The sequence below is a fragment of the Camelus ferus genome, chromosome 15, assembly GCF_009834535.1.
Source record: "Camelus ferus isolate YT-003-E chromosome 15, BCGSAC_Cfer_1.0, whole genome shotgun sequence".
NCBI lineage: Eukaryota > Metazoa > Chordata > Mammalia > Artiodactyla > Camelidae > Camelus > Camelus ferus.
In genome coordinates, this window is record NC_045710.1 from 4,001,351 (window position 1) to 4,025,501 (window position 24,151).

The following is a 24,151-nucleotide window of genomic DNA, read 5'->3' on the forward strand; positions in this document are numbered from 1 at the left end:
TGATGCACAGCACAATGATTCAGTTATTATATATATATACTCCTTTTAATATTCTTTTTCATGATAAGCTGTTCCAAGGTATTGAATATGGTTCCCTGTGCTACACAGTAGGACCTTGCTGTTCATCTGTTTTAGGCATAGCAGTGTGTATCTGCAAATCTTGGGCTCCAACATCATCCCTCCATGCCCGCCTTCCCCTCTGGTAACCGTAAGTTTGTTTACTGGGTCTGTGAATCTGTTTCTCTTTGGTAAATAAGCTCATTTTTGTCATTTTTGGGGGGTTACACACATAAGTGATACTATATGGTATTTGAGGGTTTTATAATGTGAGGTTTTGGAGCCACGATTCATTTGTAGTTCATTTTTGTAAAGGGTGTGATGTCTGTGTCTACGTTTACTTTTTTGCATGTGGATCTCCAGGTGTTACAGCACCTTGCTGAAGAGACTATCTTCACTCCTTTGTTTTGCCTTTGCTTCTTTGCCAAAGATGTGCTGACTATTTAAGGAGGTCGATTCTGGGGTTCCCTGCTCCGTCCCGTTGATCTATTCGCCTGTTCTTTCACCAGTGCTGCACTGTCTTGATCATGTAGCTTTATTGTTTTTCTTGAAGTCAGGCAATGCCAGTCCTCCAACTTTGTTCTTCTCCTTCAACACTGTGTTGGTTATTCTGGGTCTACTGGCTCTCCATCTAAACTTTAGAATTAGTTTGTTCATACCCATAAAATAACTTCTTGAGATTTTGACTGGGACTGGCCGAGAAGAACTGATATACAGGCAATGCTAAGTCTTCCTATCCATGAACATGGGATATCTATTTGTTTACTTCTATTTTATTTCATTAGAGTTTTGTAGTCTTCATCACATAGATCTTGTACATGTTTTATGCCTTAGTATTAGGCATAATACTAAGGAGTAGTACTGTAAATGGTGGTATGTTTTTAATTTCAAATTCCACTTATTCATTGTTGCTATATAGCAAAGTAATCGACATTTGTGTATTGACTTTGTATTCTGCAGCCTTCTTATAATCCCTTATTTGTTGTAGGAGACTTTTTCAGATTTTCTACATAGACGATCACATTATCTGTGAACAAAGACAGTTTTATGTTTCCTTCCCAACTGTACACCTTTTATTTCCTTTTCTTGCCTATTGCTGTAGGTAGGATTCACAGCATGATGTTAAAAGGAGTGGTGAGAGGGGACGCCCTTGCCTTGTACCTGATCTTAGTGGGAAAGCTTGAGATTTTCACCATTAAGTATAATGTTCTCTGTAGGTTTTTTGTAGATAGTTTTTAGCAAGTTGAGAAAGTTCCCCTCTGTTCTTAGTGTATTGAGTTTTGATCATGACTGTGTGTTAGATTTTTTTAATGCTTTATGTACATTTATTGATTTGATCATGTGATTCTTCTCTTTCTGTCTGTTGACATGATGAATTACATTAACTGTTTTTCAAATGTTGTACCATCCTTGTATAACTGGGATGAATCCTACTGTCAGGAAGTACAATTTTTTTATGCCTTTGCATTTGGTGCCAATTTTTGTTAAGAATTTCTGCATCTACCTACATGGGACGTACTGGTCTATAACTTTCTTTCTTGTAATGTCTTTGTCTGGATTTGCTGCTAGTGTGATGCTGACCTCATTGAAGAAATTAGTAAGTATTACCTCTGCTTCTACCTTCTTAAAGAGATGGCAGAGCATTGATTTAATTTCTTTCTTACATATTTGGGAGAATTAACTTGTAAACCTATCTGGACCTGGTGTTTTCTGTTTTGAAACTTCATTGGTTACTGATACAATTTATTTCATAGGTATAGGTATATTCGGATCATCTGTTTACTCCTGTGTGAGATTTGCAGATTGCATCTTTCAAGAAGTTGATCCATTCCATTTATGTTATCAAATTTATGGGCATAGAGTTTTTATATTATTCCATCATTCTTCTTCTGATTGCTATGGGATCTTTGGTGATGCCCCCTCTTTCATATCTGATATTAGTAATTGTGTCTTCTCTCTTTTTTTCTTAGTTAGCCTGGCTAGAGGCCTATCAATTTTATTGACCTTTTCAAAGAAACATCTTTTGGTTTTGCTATTTTCTCTATTGATTTCCTGTTTTTAATTTCATTGATTTGTGCTTTAATTGTTCTCATTACCTTTCTTCTGCTTACATGAGGTTTAATTTGTTCTTTTACTTTCTAGTTTTCTAAGGAACTGAGATTATTGATTTTAGATCTTTCTTTTCTAACATGTGCATTCAATACTACAGATTTTCCCTCTAAGCCCTGCTTTTTACTGCATCCCACAAATTTTGATAATTTGTGTTTTTATTTTTATTTAGTTAAAAACTATTTTTAATTTCTCTTGAGATATCTCCTTTCACCCATGTTTTATTTAGAAATGTGTTCTTTAATCTCAGTACATTTGGGGATTTTAGCATTATATTTCTGTTATTGATTTCTAGTTTAATTTCACTGTGGTCTGAGAGCAGACATTGTATGATTTCTATTCTTTTAATTCTGTTAAGATGTGTTTCAAGATCCAGAATTTTGTCTATTTTGGTTAATATTCTATGTGAGGTTCAGAAATATGCATATTCTGCTGTTGGATGCAATAGTCTATAGATGTCAATGATATCCAGTTGATTGATGTCGGTGCTAAATTCACCTGTGTTCTTACAGAAATCCTGTTTGCTGGATCTGTCCATTTCTGAGAGAGGGATGTTGAAATCTACAACTACGAGTAAATTCATCTATTTAGCCTTGAAGTTCTATCAGTTTTTGCCTCAAATATTTGCTCTGTTTTGGGTGTATACATGTTAAGAGTTGTCATGTCTTCATGAAGGATTGACTTCTTTTCTATCGTGTGATAGCTTTATTCCTGATAACTCCTCACTCCGGAGTCTGCCCTGTCTGAAATTAATACAGCTACTCTCTCTTTCTTTTGATCAGAAGTAGCATGATACGTCTTTCACCACAGTCGATCACTCTGCTGCACACCAGAAATGAGCACAACATTGTCAACTGACTATATTTCAATAAAAAATAAAAATAAAACTTTAAAATGTAAACTTTAAAAGACTGAGCCACACAATGATGAATTTCAGCTGATGGCCACATACAAAAGACTCTGAGCACATTGGCCAAAGTCCTCAAGAATCACATGGATTGTTATGGAAGACTTTCTTACTTACGAGTTTGGCAACAGAATTATATAGGACATTGCACAGCATGACTTCCTAAATAACTTCTCTAGGATGCTCTCTATTTACTCAAAATCTGCACTCACAGGGCTGGTAAAACTCCATCTGCTCTCCCCATGGTTGTCTCAGCGCCCAGCCTGCTCCTCCCAATGCTTTTTCCCATCTTGCCACCTCATCTTCCCTCTCTGAAGGTTGGAACTCCTAAAATTGACTATTTTCTTGAGATGGGTTCTTCCACTAGACTGCTAGTGAATCTTCCAATATAATAAATGAATGACACTTTTATTAGCATCCTTGTGCCTAAAAGCTTGTCTAAATTTTAGGTTTATCCATAGAGTGAAACTCCAGAAGTAAGCTTGGTTGGTCAAATGTTATGAATATCTTTAAGCTTTAAATGGCTACTCATAGGTGCTAGATTATGTCCCCATGTGCTATGTTGAAGTCCTAACCCCCAATGTAACTTTCTTTGGTCTTTAAAAAGGTAATTCTTATAAGGAGAAGAGATTAGGACACACTGTCGCTCACAGAAGGAAGACCATGTGAGGTCACAAGAGGAGCGCAGCTGTGTGCGGGCCAAGGAGAGGAGCCTCAGAGGACACCAGGCCCATCAACACCTTGATTCTGGACTTCTGGCTCCAGAACCATGAGGAAACACGGTTTTTATTGCGTAAGTCCCCCAGTCTGTCTCGTTGTGGCAGTCCTAGAAAGGTAGTCCAACTTCTTCTGTCTTTTTAAAAACTTCCACGGAGACCATCTGTGCCTCCGCCAGCAGCACAGGGGAGCGGCACTCAGCTCTCAGGAAGAGATGCTAAAATCATCCCAAAGCAGTGACTGCCAGCAGGGCAGCAGGCAGGGCACGGGGCGGCCACATTCCAGCAGCGGCTGGCCGAGCCCCCTGCAAGGAGACTTCTGCAGGCACCGGGCAGAAGGCACTGCAGGCAGGTCAGTTCAGCCTCGTGGCCGCGGAAAAAACAGCTGGAGCTGCGCCCCCCAGAGGCCTTACCAGGAAAAGGCAGGGGTGGCCAGAGCAGAGCAGGTCGCTCTGAGCAAGCCGGGCTGGTCTGTGGCCTGATATGGCCTTTTATGTGGCTTTCCTTGAACTTCACATAACTCATGGGCTGCAGCTCACTTTTATTGCCATTGCTCAGGACCAGGCTTCCGGAATCTCCTCTGAGGGCAGCCTCCGCAAGGACACCCTGCAATGTGGTAGGAAGATGCACTCCGGCTTGTGTGACAGCCACTGGGAGGAACAGGCTTCTGCAGGAGCCACGAGGCGGCTTAAGGCTGCCCGAGGGTTTCTTTTCAGTGTTCCAGCGTTAATACGTGACTCTCTTTGAAATGCTTCAACAGGGCCGACTCAGCTGTAAGTCAGCCCCTGCTAAGGAAATCACGCGAACCCGTAACTCTCCGCTAAAGCCCTCCTGGGGTGTCTCCCAGCCTCTGGTCTTGCTCCCTGACCATTTCATGGTCCAGCGAGCCACTGGAGTTCACAGGCTTGTCATGGAATTCTTGTTTCTGACCGCCAGCATTTACAATGGTGTTTTAAAAATTTTTAAATTTAACTATTGTTAAAAATATTTTTGAGTATGCATACCCAATACGTGCATATATATCTATCTTCTTCTTAATTAGGCATTTACTACAGCATACATATAATATACATTATAAAATGACTCAGAAATTAAAGGGAAGGAAACTTAAAGGCTGAAGTCCAAATCCTTTCACCCTGCGTGAAAAACCCCACAAACAACACTGTCCTCATGTGAAAGCATTCCTTTCTGGGTGCCCAGGAAGGATTTGTTCACGCCAGCCTCTTGCCATTGTCCCCAAGACAACAATTCTTCACCACCTCTTTTACTTTGTAGACATTCTTCCCTCTGCCTCGATGGTCTCTCTGTTCAAACTTCTCACCTTTTAAGATCCAGGTTAACTATGAACAATGAAAATCACATATCCAGGCGATAGGAAAACACAAACACGTTACGCTATCACAGTGCTCACATACACAGTACTCTACTAGTCTTTAAAATTACTTAAAGACATGCTTTAGTCACAAGATAAATACACAAATTAAGGACTTAGGAATGGAAAAGCAAAACGATAAGAATTCTTATGAACACTGAAAATAGTTACCTATAAATCTAAGAATTTTGGAACTGTTACAGAAGTAACTAATTTTTGAGAATTTATTCTTATAAAATATATGAAAATAATAACTAATAACAGTAACATGAGTTCAAAATACCAAACTCTTTTAGTAGAACTTATAAGAGGAAGAAGGATCCTGAGGATACCCAATTCTTTATCTAACTGTTAAGGAATTTGAAATAGAAATTAATTTTGAATTTCACTAAAAACAGAAATATAACTTCTTAAATTTGAAGGAAATTTAAATGTAACTCCTAATAGTAATTTAAATGACATTTAAATCTTCTCAATTACAAGGTAAAGTAACACAAACAATATGTACTATATAGAGCAGAAAATAAGATAGTAGAAATAATAAGAATGCATAAAAATCCACATGAAATAAGGCAACAGAAGTAAAAACATATAAATTGGTTATGGCATATATTCAAATGTTTTGGAATTTTTTGATGGTGTTTGGAAAGTATTAGAAATATTAAGTTTAAAAAACATAATACAAATATTCCTCAAATAAAACAAATGTATAACATATATTTATCACACATGTAATATATATATAGGTATAATATATAGCCAAGTGAGTTTATACATGTATGTGTTAATGTGCATATATATAATTATACATGAAACTATATATTGTGCGTGTATAAACATACACACATATGTATATATTTATATACATGCATGTACATGTCTATTTTTGATCCAAAACCTTACTTCATATCAGCACAAATAAAATCATAGCAACAATGATTAACCAAACTTTATGTTGCTGCACTGCAGGCACTCCCAGCCTGTCTCCTAGAACAGTCCTCTCTCTAAGGACCTTCAGGTTTTACGGAGTCATATCAGGGGTGTAAAACAAAGCAAAGCAAAAATTCTAGTCTGTTGCCAATAGTTACTAGTGGGAAGATCAAAATTTCAGAATCAATAGACTTTGTGCTACATATTGTAAAAGGTAAAATAAAGTTTTCCTCCACCCAAAAAAATCATAATGGCTTACTTCTTGAACAAATACAACCCTTTAATACCATATTTCCCTTAGTTTTCCTGACCATTGTGAGATTCCTTGTGTTCAAGTATATATTTAATCTATTTTTATATTTCTATCATCAGATTTTCCTTTTGAATTGCCTCTCTGAAGCTTGCTTAGTTCTCTCCCTCTGGATCAGAAAGCAGTTCCTGGAAGGGGTGGGTGGTGGTGGTGAGCTCTTTTGTGATGCTCAGGTATGAAAGGAGATTGATGGGTTTAAACAGGAGACTTAGTACCACCTAGCTCCGGCTGGTGGCACTTTCCACACATCTCTCCCGCATCAGACTCTTGAGAAAATAGTCATAGTTATAATCTAGAGTCTAGGGGCTGTGGCCTTTCTCCGCACCATTGCCCACATCTGGCTGCCATGTTGCTTCTTCTGATTCCCTTAAATTGGTGTCTGAGGATGCTTGGGCTCCTAGAAGGAGACGCTCTCTCTACAGCTGACTCCCATGATGTCCATAACCTGCATCCCCAACAAGGATGGCATCTCCAAGGCTCCAGAATGACCATCCCTGGAGGTGCCAGAGACATGTTGGTTCCATGTGGAAGTGGGAAGAGGACCCTTCCTGAAGCTTCTCTCCCCACAACACACTGGGCATCCCCCACAATTCAGAAACCTCTGACCTTTGTGACGTCATGCTGCCCTAGGTACGTGAGAGCACCTTCCTCCTCGTGGGAGGCAGCCTGCGGAGGCGGCAAAGGTACTCTGAGAAGAGACACATGTCATGGTTCCCAACACAACTCCATCACCCACTCTCTGCAGGTTTGGCAAATAACCACTGCTAGGGTTTTATTTTTATAATCTGAGAAAAGGGATCCATAGTCCCGTAATCTATGCCCTGCCTGTATCTGAAGACTGTTATGCTGTTATGAGAGTCCAGCGAGGGAGTAAATGTAGAGGTACCCTGTCTACTTAAGACATGCCAGACCCTGCAGAGGAAACTGCCAGGTATACAGCTCCATGGTTACCCTTTGCATCTCCATTAAATATTTACAGGACATCCCCCAGTCTTTCAAGGCAAGCCTCTTTAAAGCATATCGTGAATGCAGGATTGCTATCTAATGCATTCAGTATTCAGAATGTGTGTTTTATTATTGATAAATTCTATATACAGTCACCTGGGTTAGTGATGCTGGTCTCTGGCAATTCCTAAGCTAAAGATCATAGATATTCTTTCACTCAGCTCTTCCATCCCGTCCCTGGTGTAGTTCAACGCACAGCTTGGCCTTCAATTCAGTGCTTTTTGATTATGGGAAAGATTTCTTTTTCTCAGTTCTAACCCTGCTCAGATAATAAATGACGCCAAACCACAGACACCAGTAAACCCCTGATTAATGGAATTACACATCGCTTTCCATCCCGGCACTTGGAGACCAGTGGCAATATGCATAATGACATGCCACATGCTTCAAATATTATCGAGATGCCTGGCAAAGATTATTTATTGCCTATGGGAGGAATCCATCAGTGGGAAGGGACAGCATCCTGTCTGCACTAGCTCCCACATTCCCTGGGAAATGATCTTGTGTGTGAGGAGTTGGAGCATGTATTTTCTCCTGGCTGGCCAGCTTCTTGTCTGTTGTTACCTATCTTTTTTTTTTTTTTTTTTTTTTTAGCTTATTAACCATAGAGTAACTCAAGCTCAATCAGACTTACTGGCCTTCGTCATGTGGATGAACTTGTTAAGGATTTTCCCTGAGCATATTACTGAGTCCAGATTCGTTCTGCATGTCACATGACAGACCAATAAATCAGGGATGAGGTTTTGGGGAAGGAATAACTACTTTATTCAGAAAGCCAGCAGATCGAGGAGATGGGGGACTAATGTCCTGGAGAATCATCTTGCCCAAATCAGATTTCAGGCAGAGAAACCATTAACTGGCTTTCAAATGGTCGGAGAAGTGTGCTCTGACCTAGGGTGCTGGTAGACAGGGGAAGGAGTTCAGCCAAGCCCCAGTCGTGTGGAGACTGGTTGAGGAGAGGATGATGGCAGAGAGAAGAATCTAGGATGGCGGCCAGACGGTGGGCTGGGGTGAAGCGCCCTGAGCACAGCAACGCGGGACAGGTGGGCAGGGCTGGCTACGCAGGCGTGTGCGAGGCAGGGGGGCGCTTGAACTTGGAGCTGGCTGAGACCACGAGGGGCTGCACTGATGTGGAACCATCCCTGGGACTTCTAGCCTTTGTGCTTGCAGAGCAGACCAATGTTCTCTGAGCAGCAGTGGACTTCTGTCTGGCCAGTGTGTTACCAGCCTCGCCACACGGTGTACACAAGCATAGACCAAGGACAAACCAGCAGCACGTTTTGCAAAATTAACTGAGGATCATGAATTCAAAGGAACATATAAGCTCGTTCACAGAACAGAGAAGCTTACTGATATCTGTTTCGGGGTGAGATTAACCCCACTCTGGCAGGCGCTCTGTATTGTCCCACCTTATTAGCTCTCGGATTCCAAAGGAAATCTCACGCCCAAAGTTCCAGCAGCCAATCCAGGGAGAAGGCAGATAAGTAAAAAGTAGGAAGTTCAGACTTATGAGGAGACCCTTGTAGACCTAGGATGAGCTGGGGGGAAACTCAGTGTGTTAGTTTCCAGGGAGAGAGGACTGAGCTAGTCCTCAGGGCAACTTTGAGCAAAAATTGAAGATGTGTTTGGAGCACTGCGTTACTTAAGGCACCAGATAAGGGGTTCAGACATGGAGAGAGGGCACAGTGGGAAGTCATCACACAGCCTACACCAGGAGCTTACACGGAAGCACTCGGAGCACTTGTAATCACAGCATTTGCAATAAGGCATGCTAAGTGTCACATGCCGTGTGCTTTGGACTGTGGTTTTCTGCCTCTTGTTTCTCCATAAATCCAGCCCTCTCTGATTTTTAGTTTGTAGAGTTCTTCAAACTGTTGGGCAATCCAAAATGAAAGACCATTCTTTCTTACTTTTTAGCACTAATCTACTATTTTTAAAATACCACGTTTTTGTTATTTTGAAAGGTTTGGGGTGGGAGAGTGGGAGAGAGTTGGCCATGTGCACTGTCTCCCGTCTTGATCCAGTCTCCTACGTAATTGGATGGTTTTTGGGTTCTAGTGTGTTAGTATACCTGGGGCCCCCTGGAGACAGGGCATTAACGCAAAGAAAGTACTAATGGTGGTGATTTCTAATGCATTGGAGGTACATTGAGGCAAGTGAGCTGTGCCTCCCTCCCAAAATTTCACTCCCTACTAACATTAGGCTTTTTAGAAGACGTCATATGAGTCATGTAGACAATATGTGGGCATAATAGAAGTAACACAGCTTACTGAAAAGAAGACAAGTCTGCATGTTGGAATACCTGTGCTTTTAGTTTGTGTGTTTTTTTTCTGCCTGTTTTTGATTTTAGTTCTACAACTTTTCTAGCTCTGAAGATTTTAGATGTCAGTGTGTAAAATGTTTAACAATTTTTAAAATGTCAATGTGTATGTCTTTGATTATGTTTTTAGCAGCTGATTATATCTCATAAATTCAACTACACCAAACTTTTCTTTTTTTTTAATCTTAGGGTAAGGATAAGAGTGGTTAATGAAAGTGATACTAATGTTTACCCTAATTATGATCTTAACCAGTAACACTTGTATTTCCTAAAAATCATATGATTAACGGCTTCCTATATTCACAGAAGGAGAAGACGGGGCTCTCTCAATGTGAGAGCTTCCATGATGAGTTCCTAGATGTAGTCTCAGTTAGCAAACTTGCCAGAATTCAAAACCTGCAGTTGGACAACATCATGGTCTAGCTACACATACACACACACACACACACACACACACAGAACTTTCAGGGCTCCTTGGAAAAGTAAACCACAGTTCAAAACCAAAGCTGGAAAATAAATGCCGACCTGCTGTTTTTCAAGACCTGATGATAAAGCAGCAAAGATAAAAATAAAGGAAGAAAGAAAGAAAAAGAGAAAGCTTTCTCTGCCTCTATAGAGGCAACATGCTGGAAGGCTGATCTGAATTTCAAAGGTCACCACTCACCATTAATTAACCACAAGGCTCTAGGCCGAGGCCAGAACAGTAGGGCAGGATGAAAGAACATGAGTTGAGGTAAAATGCTCCCTGTGTATGACAATGAATAAGGGATAGTTGTCCAGCCAGCCAAGTTACAAGTCACCAGAATTCTCCATGGGGAGAATGATGCCCGTGGGGAAGGTGCGGGGAGATCCAGTGGCCCGGAGCTGCGTCATCAACCCCCATGGGTCCTGCTCACGCTGGAGCTGCTGAGTCTGATTCATCAGCTCACCCACGTTTGGCTTTATGTTTTCTAATGTTTCTTCAAAGTCCAGGCTCCAGACAATCCCTGGCTTTGCTTTCACTCCACTCAGACTGGAACTTCACCCACCTCGACGGTCCTCATACGTGTTACTGGGAGTCCAGCCCTGTGTGGCCGTCGCTGCCCGTGGTTGGCGAGTATGTTTCAGGGTGTGTGAGATTGAAAGCTGCAAGAAGGAAGAAGGCAGGGGAGGATGGGAGGGAGGGGAGGAGGGAGGGGAGAAGTCTGTTTTCCCAGCCAAACCTGGAGGAGAACATGCCAGTGAGGAAAGGAGTCAGAAGAAGGGTCGGCTGACCACGTGCCAGGCACGAGGCTAGAGCTCCGTCTGTAGCAGCCACCTCGTCAGCTTTCTCGCCACTTGGTCCTCAGAACCAGGCCTATTTTGCAGATAAGGAAAATGAGGTTTAAAGAGATTGGCTAGCCTCAGGGCACATGGCTAGAGAGTGGGGGGCCAGGTGGGAGGCCACGGGTGCCTCTGGCTTCAAGTCCAATGGCATTTCTAGAACTGGGAGCCAACTTAGCAGACATAGTTAAGCCATCAGTGGTTTGCAGTGTTAAGAAACGTCTCTATCCAGGGCACCGACCCCAGTGGGAAAGGCTCCCGCACACCCGCAATTATGATTTCAGATCCACGCTGCTTCAGCTGCAGTAGCTAATTGGATCAAGACAGGGATCCTGACACAAACCATAGTTCAAACCAGCTAATTAGATTAAGATCAATATAAAATCTTCTTTAGACAAAGGAGCCATTGGACATTTCTGGCAGAGCTATCTGCGGGTTGAGTCAATAGATAAGGAGAAAAAACACATGTTAAAGAGGGTTTGTGTGCCAGCATCCTTCCTCTGCTCCCTAATGAAGTGAGCAAGGGAAGCTCTCAGGAAACAGAAGTGAATTAAGTAATCAGGGGAAGCCGGGAGCTGCCGCGAATGCCCAGAGTCAGAAGTCAGAGGGCGAGGGGTCTGGCTATGCAGCCTCTGACCACGGTTTCCTCATATCTAAAGGGGGTCTGAAAACCGAGATGATTCCCAAATCTTTCCTTGAGAATTAGAAGCTCGTTGTGGTCGGCTTTCATACACACTCTATTTTTGATCCCCAGAACAGCCCTTTACAGGGGGTTCATCATTATTACCTTCACTTACGGAGCAAGGAGATGAGGGCTGGGGCTTTTCAGTGAATTTGCCCAACAGAACCAGCTGACGTGGAGGGACAGAGCAGGGACAGCTACACCTCCCGACAATCGAGCACAGGTCCTCAGGATGACAACACAGTGACAAGCCAGTGACAGACCCCAGTCCTGCATCCACGTAATGCCTCTGTGTCCAAAGGTCCAAAGTTTTGAATCAGTGGTTTTTAAAATTTTCAGATCATAGGTGGCTTTGAAATCCCAGTGAAATCTGGGGACCTGATGCCTGGTGTGAGTGGGGAGGGTCACCCACACAACACGTGACATCCTGGCGCCATGGCTCCCCGTGATCCTGTGGTGCAGCATCCGCCCTGGGGCTGGGTGCCCTGCAGGGGCTCAGCTCTAAGGCCCGCCTCACGCAAACATCTCAGGAGCCTACGGGGTCGTTTTCTCCTAAGGGAAAAGTTCTTGTATCTTATTTGACTCTCCACTCTTAGGAAAACTGATGATTAAATAAAAAGAAATCATGCAAAACTGAAGTAGTTAAAATATGCACCATGGACGCCCAGGATCCGGTCCAAAGCCTGCTTCTGAAGCGAGCAGGATGCCTGGTGAGGACGCGATTGGAAGCTGTCTAAAACAGAGAATCGAGGTGGTACGGCGGGGGTGCTACGATCAGATCCGTCCCCCCAGATCACCCCGGCATCCTCGGCTGGACCTCGGGTTGTCCTCCCCCATGGCCTGGTACAGTACATCGTGCACGTTTTTTGCAAGATCACATTTTTAAGCAAGATAGGTGCAAGCAGATGGTTTGCCGCCAAGCCCCTGCTAACTAGGTGCTCTTTGCATTCCCAGTTAACCCGCAGGGACCCGTGAGGCCTCGAGGAGAATTACAATGCAAATTCCACATCAGCTATTCTCACGGATAAATTCTTAAGCAGAAACGTTACACAATGGTCAGCCTATACCGCAGAATGGGACCCTTAAAATAATACATAGAAGTTACCTTTTAACTTTTGATGTATTTTAAGTTTTCTGAAGCTAATTCTTAAATGCAAGTTCACGACATCTTTACACTTTTCCTGCTCACTTCTGCTTCTAAATTCTAACGTGTCCCCTAGAGGGTTAAACCTTCACAGATTGTGACCCACAACCAAATAAGGAGGGAACTCTTAGATTGGGCCAAATATAAGGCAAAATAAACTTTATAGTTAAAGATGGGAAATAACCACAGGGAATATTTCCCAAGGCATTTTAACACTTCAGCCATAGGCTCATCTGAATGAAACAGCCATCTCTGTGGTTCAGAAGCAGCTGAGTGCAGACAGGTTCCTGCAGTTGAGAGGCCAGAACAGAGGGCACCACCAGAGGCTCTCCACGCCTCCCACCACCATTTCAGTCAGTTCCCAGCCTCGGTGGGCGAGTCCGCATTTCCACGATGAGAACATCTCAACACGGATTCCAGTTCCTCTCTTAATTCCTAAGTGAGACTCTTAACCCCTTTAGAGGCAGACATCGCTCAGACTGCCCCTTCTATCAGGCTTTCCATTCTGAGCTTGGGGAACCCCTGGATGTCACCCCTGAGAAGACAAAGTCTGCAACCACGTCTGAGACCAGGTGAGGGTGAGATGCGGGCGACGGTCTGGTGGCGCTAGAGTCTCCCTTGTCTCTTGGCTGCTCCCCTCTGCAGTGAGCTAATAGTTCCCCTTTGTTGCACAGTCCAAGAGCTTCTCCAGGTGCAGTGTCACGGGGCGAGGAGGGGAGTCTCCGGAGAGCGGGAGCGCCCGCACGAGGGGTCTCACATGGGTGCTCCCCTCGGCCTCCGCCAGTGGCCACCGCCGCCCCCCACACCACTAATGAGGAGAGCGAGGCTTGGAGAAGCTAAATAGGGTTCCCGGGCCACAGGGCGCAGGCAGTGGAACTGGGACGAGACGCAGTTGCCTCTGATGTCACCGCCCCGAGGTTCCCCGTCCCCTCACCTCACCCCACTCAGCCAGCAGCACCTGCGGCAGCACCACCTTGGCTTCATCAGCTCCGAGCAGCTGGACCCACGTGGGGCACGGCACTCAGGGCTGAGACTCACGTGATGGTCTGCGGTACTCCACTGCACACTAAATGCATAAAGCTGCTCTTCCCCCCTTGTTTTTGGAGTTGAGATGGTTGCTGCACTGATACCAGAGAGCGCTGCCGACTGTTAGTGAGCTGCTGCTCAGGTAGCTTGGCCTGAACAGGAAAAACCAGCGCGGATAACACAGAGAGATCCCTGCCCTAGGGTGCGACTGTGTGAGTGCCCAGCAGCACACCCGCTCCAAGTCCACGCTGGCGAGTCTAACTCTTCCACTTAGTCGAATATCCTAACTTGCCCGTAATAAATGCTCATTATGTTACTGCGTGCCATACAGACGGCAAATGTATATATTATAGCAATCTGAATTTACCCTATATTAATTTAATTCACTGCATGTAAGCCCCTCAACTTCACGATAGAAAAGCAGCTGTGCTTAACAGAAACAGGTTCCCCAATGCAGAAAGTAAACCTGAGGTTACTGGGAGGGGGCAGGGGAGGGGGGAGGAGTGGCGGAGGGGCGGGGGAGGGGAGGGGTGGGGGAGGGGCGGGGGAGGGATAAACTGGGAGCTGGGGACTAGAAGACACTAACCACTGTATATAAAACAGACAAACAGCCAGGTCCTACTGTGCAGCACAGGGGACTGTATATTCAGCACCTTGTCATGGCCTATAATGAAAAAGAATATGGAAGGAATATATACGAATAACTGAGTCACAAGGCTGTGCACCAGAAACTAATGCAACATTGTAAAACGACTTTGCTTCAATTAAAAGAAAAGTAGCTGAACAACCTGGCTGGTTCTATAAAGGGACCTTTCAGGCAGTCTGAGGCCACCGTTTCCCCCTCGTCTTTCTCACGCCCATCCTCTGCACATGATTATTAACTCACAGTGTCCTACAGCCAGGAATCAACTGTTTCATGCTGAAGTCACCAATTAAGCTTGATTGTGTCATTGGTGCTGGGGAGAGAAAGGGCCTCGGCTACCTCGTCTGTCATAAAACCCTTGCCTGCAAGCCGTTTGGTGGCGATGTCCCCTCCAACACGGAGATGAGCGGGAGGTTTAAAGCTCATGATGTGGATCGGTCCTGGAGGCTAATCGCACGCAGCGCGGGGAGAGGAGCCCGGCCTGCCGGTGTGATCGGCCCTGTGTTACCGCTCCCATCTACGTCTCGTCAGCGCTATCATTAGGAAGATTAAAAACCTGCGCCTACAAATAGTCCTGAAGTTTTTTGCCTTTCATTAGTGACTTATTATTATTATTACTCAAGACCTCCCTTTCTTCAGCAAAGACAATGATTTCTTAGCCCGCGTCAGGATGCAATCTACAGAGAATTCATCAGGACGAAGGCAATATTAAATGCTATTTCCAACTACCGCACGCTATTGTCAGGGGCCATCTTTGATAATAATGGCCTTAATTTATAGAAATATAAATAATACAACAGTGACACCGAGAATCTATGATCATATAAATCTGTCACAGATCAGTACAAATGAACATGGTTAAATGAAACTGAGCTATAAATATATCCATGCATCAGCTTGTGATGGAAAAAAGTTTACCAAAAAGAAAAAAAAAAAGCAAAAAAAAAGCAAGAACCTCAATTGCAATAAAAATGAAAGCATCTTTAGTCAACAGAGGACTTTCACCTTGAAATACGAGCCATTTTTGCATTTTATTCTTCTGAAATCTTAAGATGCATTGAAAGTGCTTTTTTTTTAAAGGAAACAGATGTTTTACATTTACAGCCTCAAACAGTTCCCACACATGACACCACACGCCCCCTTTTATAACGTAAGTGGCAATACTACCTTATATTAGATTTTGTGCTGCTCATTGGAATAACTAGATTCACTGTTTTATGAATAACCTAGTGCAGCAGTGTTGTTGGCTTGGGTGAGTAATGCTATTTTTTTTTCCCTTTTGAAAAATACATGCACTTGCTGTTTGAAATTAATGAAATCTGTTTCCAGGAATGTTCTCTTTTCTGTAAGAGAAGTCATCTGCCTACAGCAACTGAACAAAGACATCTTCGTAATTCTTTTTTTTTTTTTTTTTTAGATTTCATTTCATCGATTACTCCAGGAAAATGCCTAAATGGCTTTATACAGTTGGCGAGAGAGCATTAGAACTTTAATGCAGAAGATAAGTTGAATTTGTCCCTTCCACTATTCGTATCAAACACGGGTTATTAGAAACTCCTCTCATCGAAACAAACGGACTCAAGAACAAAATAAAATATGCAGAAAGCTGATTGTTGCCACAGGAACACACCATCTTCTTTTCGCTATGTAATATACCCTCCTACCATGAGCTGGAAGAATGTTAAACCCCACCAAGGTTTAAATGTCGCCTTGCAGATTTGGAATGTTGACAAAACCAGAACTTCATTATTTACAGTCTTGTACTTCCATCATGGGTGTCAAATAAAAATGTACGAGTGTCGCTCCACGTGGGTTTAAGGTGGAAGAGCCAGGCTTTGGAGAAGAACCCCCTTCAGCCTCTGTCCCCCTAACCCCGCCATCTCCACAGACTCCTGTAATGTGCGTGGTCAGCAGATTCACTGCCCAAAGACGCCCACGTCCTAATTCTCAGAACCTGCGATCGTGCTGTGAGAGGGGACCTAGCAGAAGGGTGGTGGCAGTTGGACCCCAGGGTGCTCATCAGCTGACCTGAAAATGGGGAGATTCATCCTGAATTACCCAAATGAGCCAGGTGTCATCACAAAGGTCCTTCAAAGGGGAGGAGGGAGGCAAAGAGAGGAACTCGAGGGAAATGAGACCACTGAAGAGGCAAGCGAGATCGACCTTGGTGGCTTTGAAGATGTCCCACCAGACAAGGAACTCGGGACGCCGCTAGCAGCTGGAAAAGGCAAGGAAAGCATTCACCTCCAGCCGGAGAGGAACATCGTCCCGCCGACCCACTGGTCTCAGCGCGGGGAGACGTGCTGTGTTTCTACCCTAGGATTTAAAGGAACAAGTCTGCGTTGTTGAGCTGCTGGCCGTGGTAACTTGTTACAGCAGCAGTGACACACATCCGTGCATGTGTGTCACAAGCAGAGAAACACCCACTCACACTTCATCCCCTGAAAAACTTCATTTAGTCGAAACTTGGGACCGTGTGTGCTGACTTTGAGCTTCATACACATTTGAATTTGAGCCAGCTGATTGCTAAAGAATTAGAATGAACAGAGAGAGTGATGACACTTTTCCAAAATGTTCCTCCTCTTTTTCAAAGACTTGCAGAGTCCTGGCCTCATTAGGAAGTGCTGGGAGCAGCGCACTCGGATCCTCATGTTCTCCTTGGTGCCATGTCCTGTCCAGGGATACGAGGACCGCCGTGACAGCCCCCGGGGGACAAGTCCCCAGCCTACAGCCCAGGCTCTGTTCTGCCTCTAATGACAGACCCAAGCACAGAGCTGAATAATTCATCTCTGTCCTAACCGGGCATTTTCCAAAATTTACACAGAATCTCCCGCCTGGGCTTCTCAGCGCTCCAGGCAGGCTGGATGCATGTGTAATTTGGCTCATAAATCAACCTCTTCGGTCCCATCATCCCGTGTTCTTCTCTAAGCCCCCTCCAATCTGTCAGTGGATCCTGTGAGATGAAGGACCCCTCTAGATGCTGTCGCAGCAGCAGTGTGAACGGAGGAAACGAACTGAAGACACAACTTCTCATTTTAATGAAGAAATGACAGCTCTGCGTGTGTGTGTGCGCTGTGCGCGCTGCGCAGGTGCTCAGAGATCACCCAGCTCTACAACTTCATCCCCTCCCCTCGCTCGCTCATCCACCCGTGCGCGTGAAAGCCAGCCTGGTGGCAGGCAGGGCTCCAAGGCACACAGTGAATAAGACAGACGTGGATTCTGGGCGAACAGATCTGGCACTTCTGCGGGAGAACAAGTAGTTAACTGATACAAAAATAAAGCAAGAAGATCATTTCTTATGTTGACAAGTGAAATAAAGAAACGGAAGCATAACAGGTCGGCAGGGGAGACCGCATTCGCTCGCCCGGGAAGTGGGGGCGGGCACATAGGTCAAGGGCGCCCTCTTGGCAATGGACACGTCAGGTCTGAGAGCTGGAAGGAAACGCAGATGCAGGCCTTGTCGGGCCAGGAGCACATCCTCTAAAGGCCTGGGATGCTAACAAGCTTGGCCCACAGAGGGGTCCTGCAGTCTGAGCAGGAGACCAGGAGGGAGACGGAGGGTGGCCAAGGAGGCAGACTGTCCACGGACCACAGTGGAGCATTTTGTTTTCAGTCTAATTACAAGGAAGCCTCTGGAGGGCTTGGATCAAAGTGGTGTCTCATGGTTCTTTGAATTTGAAAAGCGATTATTTTATCTTATACGTCCAGGAAAATGGGGTCCAGACAGTCGGGAGTGAGAAAGAGTGGAAACAAAATAAAAATAGGGACACCAGTTACCCCGGCACTGCAGCCACCAAGCAGGAGGCGATGGTGGCTTTGACAAGGATGCTGGTAGCAGGGGTGGTGGAGGTACATTTTGAATGTGGGATTCATCTTGATGGTGGAACTTGCAGAACTTGGCTCTGGGCTGGAGATGATGGTGACAAGAGAGAAATTCTAAGGTAACTAACTGTCAGGTTTGCGGGGCTGGGGGGATAGGCTGCATGGTGACCTTGGAGACTCCAGGGGCTGTCAAGGGGTCAAGAAGGCAGCTGGAGACGGGAGTCTGGAGTTCAAAGTGGGAACAGACATGAAAGTGTCAGCACTGCAGCCCATTAAAGTTTCAGTCTCGCATGGGATCGCCGAAAAGAAAGGATGGGAGGAGGCTCCAGGGCCGAGATGAGGGACCCCGCCCCTCAGGAAGGAGGCAAAGAGGAGGAAAGAGCAAAGGAGATGGAGAGGAGCTTCTGGGGAAGGAAAAGGACCCTCTGGATGGCACTGGACTGGGAGAGAAGGTGGAGAAGACATGGTGTCATCACAGTGAAGTCTTCATGTTTTGAAAGATGCCGGGCTCTCGGGTTCCGCTGCGGGGCTTGTCCGCATTGCCATGGACAATATTGCAATTTAAGGTCCTTCTCAGCTCCAGGTCTGCTATGGGGATTTTATGCTGCTGACTGAATAACACCATAAGTTTTTCAGTGGCTGTGAACGCATTTGGTTTTATTGATTACAGAAAAAGGAAAAAAAAAAAAAAAACCAAGCTTTTATTCTAATTCCTGGACTCCTGCTGGAGTGGCTGTATCTTGACAGTAGGGCAGCCCTGAAAGGCCAGGTTGCAGGCTGGGACGATGCCCTTATCCCAGAGATGCTGACGAGGCCTTGGGAAGCAGGCCAGGTGCAGTCCCACACCCTTCTCAAAGATGGATGGATTTGTCCAAGAGCTCGGTGGTTTCCAAAAATCCCCTTCCCCTGCACAAGACTTGTGAACAGCCCTCCGCTGTCAGGCCCGACACTCCCCATCATGACTGCGGTAGGCGGGATTCAGCAGCCTGGCCCCCACTGAGGGAAGCGAGCTCCTCTGAAGGCCTCCTTCTGCTCTGCCTGTGAGCATGTGGGGTCCAGGGTCTTCACATCCACTCCAAGCACAGAAGGCTCTTGCCTTCCTAGACACCTGAGACCCTGGGGTGCGGCCAGAGTCCTGCCCGACATTCACAGAAGTGAGTCCAGCACCCAAATGACAAATCAAGGAAGGACGGATCCGTCTCCTGACTACAAAGGATGCAGATAATCACCAGGTAGCTCACAGCTGCCTCTCCCTGGCCCACCCGCTGTAACTGAGAGAGAAACTGTGCACAATGAAGGCACAGACACTTAGTGTCGTTCCGTTTGACAGACAGACAACCTGGTGAGCACCCTCAGCACCCGTGTGAATGTAACAAGTGCGACTGCAAAGGGAAAACGTTATGTTTAAACAGAAACGCAGTTGAGGAGGCGCTTGCAAAAGCCTGTATTTTACCTCATCCAAGGTGAAAACACTCAGCTTTAAACTTAGCAGAGCAACAAACTCCAAGTGGTAAATATGTAAGTCTTGCTTTAAAAATATGTGTTTCTTAAACAAATGAAAGGAAAATAAAATCTTCCACATTGTCCAGCCCAGTTTTCTCTGCTCCTGGGCTAAAGATGGCTGCTAGTGAGCTGGCTCACCCTGACGGGTCCCGTGCACTCTTCACCTCCCTGGGGCATGAGCCTCCCCGGGACTTGTGGGTGGTGCAGCGTCTGGGCCAGGCTGGGACTCAGGTGTCTGGCGACAGCTTGAAATAGGCCAGCTGACAACACGGAAGTGTTACTGCGTGCACTTGTACAGGTCTCACATTGATGAGTCAATAGACTGCTTCGTTTCGTACACTAGTCAAGTCAGTCTCTTCACTGTCTTTAAATACCCTAAATTTTAACATTCAAAAACAATATTCTGGTGCCCAACATGAAAAAGAAAAAAGGAGGAAGGAGAAAGAAAGTGTGGGGGAGAGTTACCATCAATGCCTTTTAGAGGTTTCCAGAGGTTTCCATAATGTGCTAGAAGTAATGATTTAATATAATCGTATCATAAATGTTATATACACAAAGGTCAGTGATACGGGAGGGTGGTCTCTTGTTCTGCACACTCTCAGTACCTAGTGCCCAACACAATTCAAAGTCACTCAAGCCAAAATCCAAGTTTGTCCCCTCATACTCAGTGAGAAGTTTAAGGCTGGGGCTGACTTGGTGGACACCAGTTATGGTACCATCAGCGTTCTCTCCCTGTTTCTCTCAGCATCCATCCTTCCATCAGGCCGACGTAATTTCCCAGTAACAAACACCGTCATCCTCTGCCCTCCCTGTGATGCGGGAACCCTGAAGGATGCAGGTTTCCATCATCTCGGCCTCCGGGGTCTGGACCAGGGACCCATCTTTCTCCCAGAGCCCACGTAGCAAATCCATGGGGTTGTCTCCCTGGGGCCTGTGTCATTCCCGTGTTTACCACTCGGGCCAGAACAGAGAACAAGGGGTGACCCGAGGAGAGGGGGAGGGCGTGTTCCTCAAAGGAAGGAGGCGCTCTTTCCAGGAAAAGACAGGGAGGGGTGGCAAGCAGAGCAAAACCCCAGCTGTCCCCTGCAGCCGGCCAGCAAATGCATGTCCAATTAGAGGCCAGTTCCGTTTCCTCACTTGCTACCAAGTACATTTCAATAGTGACAACCAGTCCAGCTGAAAAATAGAGTCTCTCTTCCTGGGGCATTAATATGAGAAAACAGCGTGGGTTGGGGGTTATTCTTGGGTTAGTTCATTGGGTGAGGCAGTAGGGATGGAAGATCTGGCTTAAAAAGCATCAGTGCTGCTGAAATGGTTCTGATATTTTCCTTCAGAACTGATAAACAAAATTTAAGACATTCTGTCAGAAGCCTCATGAGCAATTTTGTCCATTTTTATCCAAATGGTAAACCACTATTACAGCTACTACTGCATCAAATGCACAGTAAAAGGACAAAAAAATTCCAGAACCTCATATTATATTAATATGAGCTAAAAGTATACATATACATACATATACACATACACATAGCTACACATACAGACACAAGTGGACAAAAGAAATTCTAGATCCACAAATATGTCTTTTTTTTTTTTACTTGTTCTGGGAGCTCAGACAAGAGCCAAGTAATTGAAGAGCCCTGGTCTGGCATTGACGTGCAAATGAGCCGGCGGTGGGACTGCGTTTGCTCTGTCCCGGATCTCCACGCGACACCCGACTATCCTGTAATTGATGTACACGGAGAAATCAGTGAACAGGCACAGCTCTTATCACTTGTGAACACATGTTAAAAATTTACTCCCTGCAATGGGAAATGCTCAAATCCAACTTACTAATGCAGGCTAATGTGCTTGACAAGTTTATTCACATGCAAAGTATATTTTGAAGCTATTTATCTTTCTTTTAAAAGGGCTCACTGCCTTAAAGATGTCTTTGGAGTCAGGAGCCTCTGATTTCTGCCTTAGAGGTCCAGCCTTGTGTCAGAGAGCAGAATCCGTCCCGCCAACACGGACCCCTGGTGACAGTGCTCCCCGCAGGCTTTTCCTTACCAGGCACCCAAATGTCACTGCTTCCGTCCTTCTCAGAAGACTGGCACTGGAGATCCGTGTTTCAGGGCTCACATATTAGACCAAATATGATGACAAATTTGGTTCCATGAAGGGAGTAAGGTCGTGATCATCACAAGTCCTGTCACTTCCGAGAGCTCTGCCCCCAGGAGACTTGGACCGAACTCCCTTCCAGGGACCAGACTTCGGGCAGGAAAGCAGCCCCTAAGCTCAGGTAAGTGGTCCTTGCCACCTTGAGATGCCTGCCTTTCCCGTTCCAGAATCTCCTCGACTCAAGGCGGCATCCGTCGGAGCCTCTTGGCTCTGCGACAAAGTTACAGAGACATCCTGCGACAAAGTTGCAAAGCCTGTTTCCATCAGCCTCGGTTTATGTATCTGTTGAACCTGGGCTAAGACAGAAACCATCTGTATAGAATCATTTTTTTAAATCTACTGATCATCCTTTTTTTCCTTTCTTCTTTTGATTGACGTGCAGTCAGTTTACCGCGCTGTGTCAGTTGCTGGTGAACAGCATCACGCCTGTCATACACGTACACACAGACACTCCTTTCACATGCCTTTTCCTTATCAGTTACTGCAGAAAGCTTGACGATAACTAGGTCTTCAATAAGGAAAGCAGACAAATGTATCCATTGTGGAAAATGGGCACATCTCTCTAAACTGAAGTACAGCAAACACTGACCTTCAGGGTCTGAGATTTCTCTGGAAATACTGTATGACGCTATTCCTCGAGTCTAATTCCCTCTATTTCAATAATGTTAAAAATTGCGGTAGGAAGAGGAGAGAGGCTGTGACAGAAAGCAGCTCTGTGAGGGCGATCAAGAGACCTGGGCTCTCCTGTCACTGGCTTTCCCTGTGGATCCAGGAGAACCCCGAGGACCTCCCTCGGCCTCAACTTACAAATCCGCAAGATGAGGGCTTTTATGTGTGTTTTAAGCGCTCATCTCTTACACAATGCTAACTGATCATTGCTCTCATTTAGGGAAAACCAGAAGGACACCTGGGTCCTTCCTGACAGTGGTGGATGCCAAGTTGTAAGTTTCAAGCCCCTTGAAATATAATTAGAGTCCCCGCCTTTCTTCTGTGTGTCTCCTGGAACTGCTGTCTGTATTCTTATAAAAATTAAGCAGAACAAAACCTGAAATCTAGGTGTCCTATAGGCTAAAACTGTGGGAGAAGTTACAATGCTGAAAAGCAGCCTGGATGTGGCGGAGAGTGTGCACGTCTGACCAGTTCGCAGGTGGAGCTGCTGGTCCCGGGCCCACACTGTGAGAACCACTGGCATTACGTGTGTACGGAATGCTAACACTGAGTTAAAGCCATTAGAAGTCACTCTGGGGGGGCTCCCGATTTTTCGCCTTTTTGAAGAGTTCTCTAAAATTAAAACCTAGGTAAGGTTCCCAAAGTTTGAACGCATTTTTACCGACCCAAAGCACCTTCTACCATGAACAGGCACCGTTTTAGGAATACCACGGCATGGCAGGCAGGCAGGTGGGTGGCCTGGAGCAGGTGCGGTCACACAGCATGGCCCTGTCCCCAAACCACACTCAGCTGAAGAAAGGCAGTGCCGCTGTGAACCTCCTCTGCGTCCTCCTTCTTCAGTGCCGCTACTGGGAGCAACTGTGAGGCTCAGGGGGCTCTCCAAAGGCCACGTCTCACGTGACAAAAGAGTGCAGGGACGGCTCCCTCTCCATCCTCAGACACACCAAGGGGAGCACACGAGGTCATTGGGAAGCCCGGCAGGGACACGTGTGATGCTCTCGGCGACGCCGTGCGTGGGGCTCTCCTCGGCCGGAGCAGGAGGCCGCTGCTCACACCCGTGGGAGGCTCAGTTTCCAGTCCAGGAAGGCCTCACGCTCCCGGTAGCTGCACTGATGTGTTCATCACAGGACCAGAAACACGCGTGCAACACACTGACAGCCACGCATGTCAGCACAAACATTCAGAAACATGCCTTGAGATGTCATTTCAGGTTCTTTCCTTCCTGCAGCTAAGGACGCAAGGGTGCTGCGAGGCCGCGGTGGTGCAGGGGAGGCGTCTGCGCTTTGAAGACGGTTGGCTCCCCCTGAAATATCCCGTTTAATCATTTGCACCGTCTGCCCCCAGGCATCCCCGCTAGTGAGACGGGGCTCTCACCCCGGGATCCGGCCGGGAGACTCAGAGAGGAGGGAGCTGACCGGCCTGTCTCCTTAGGGATGGATTGACAACCAAACCCCCAGAGGGCCCCCCAGGGCCC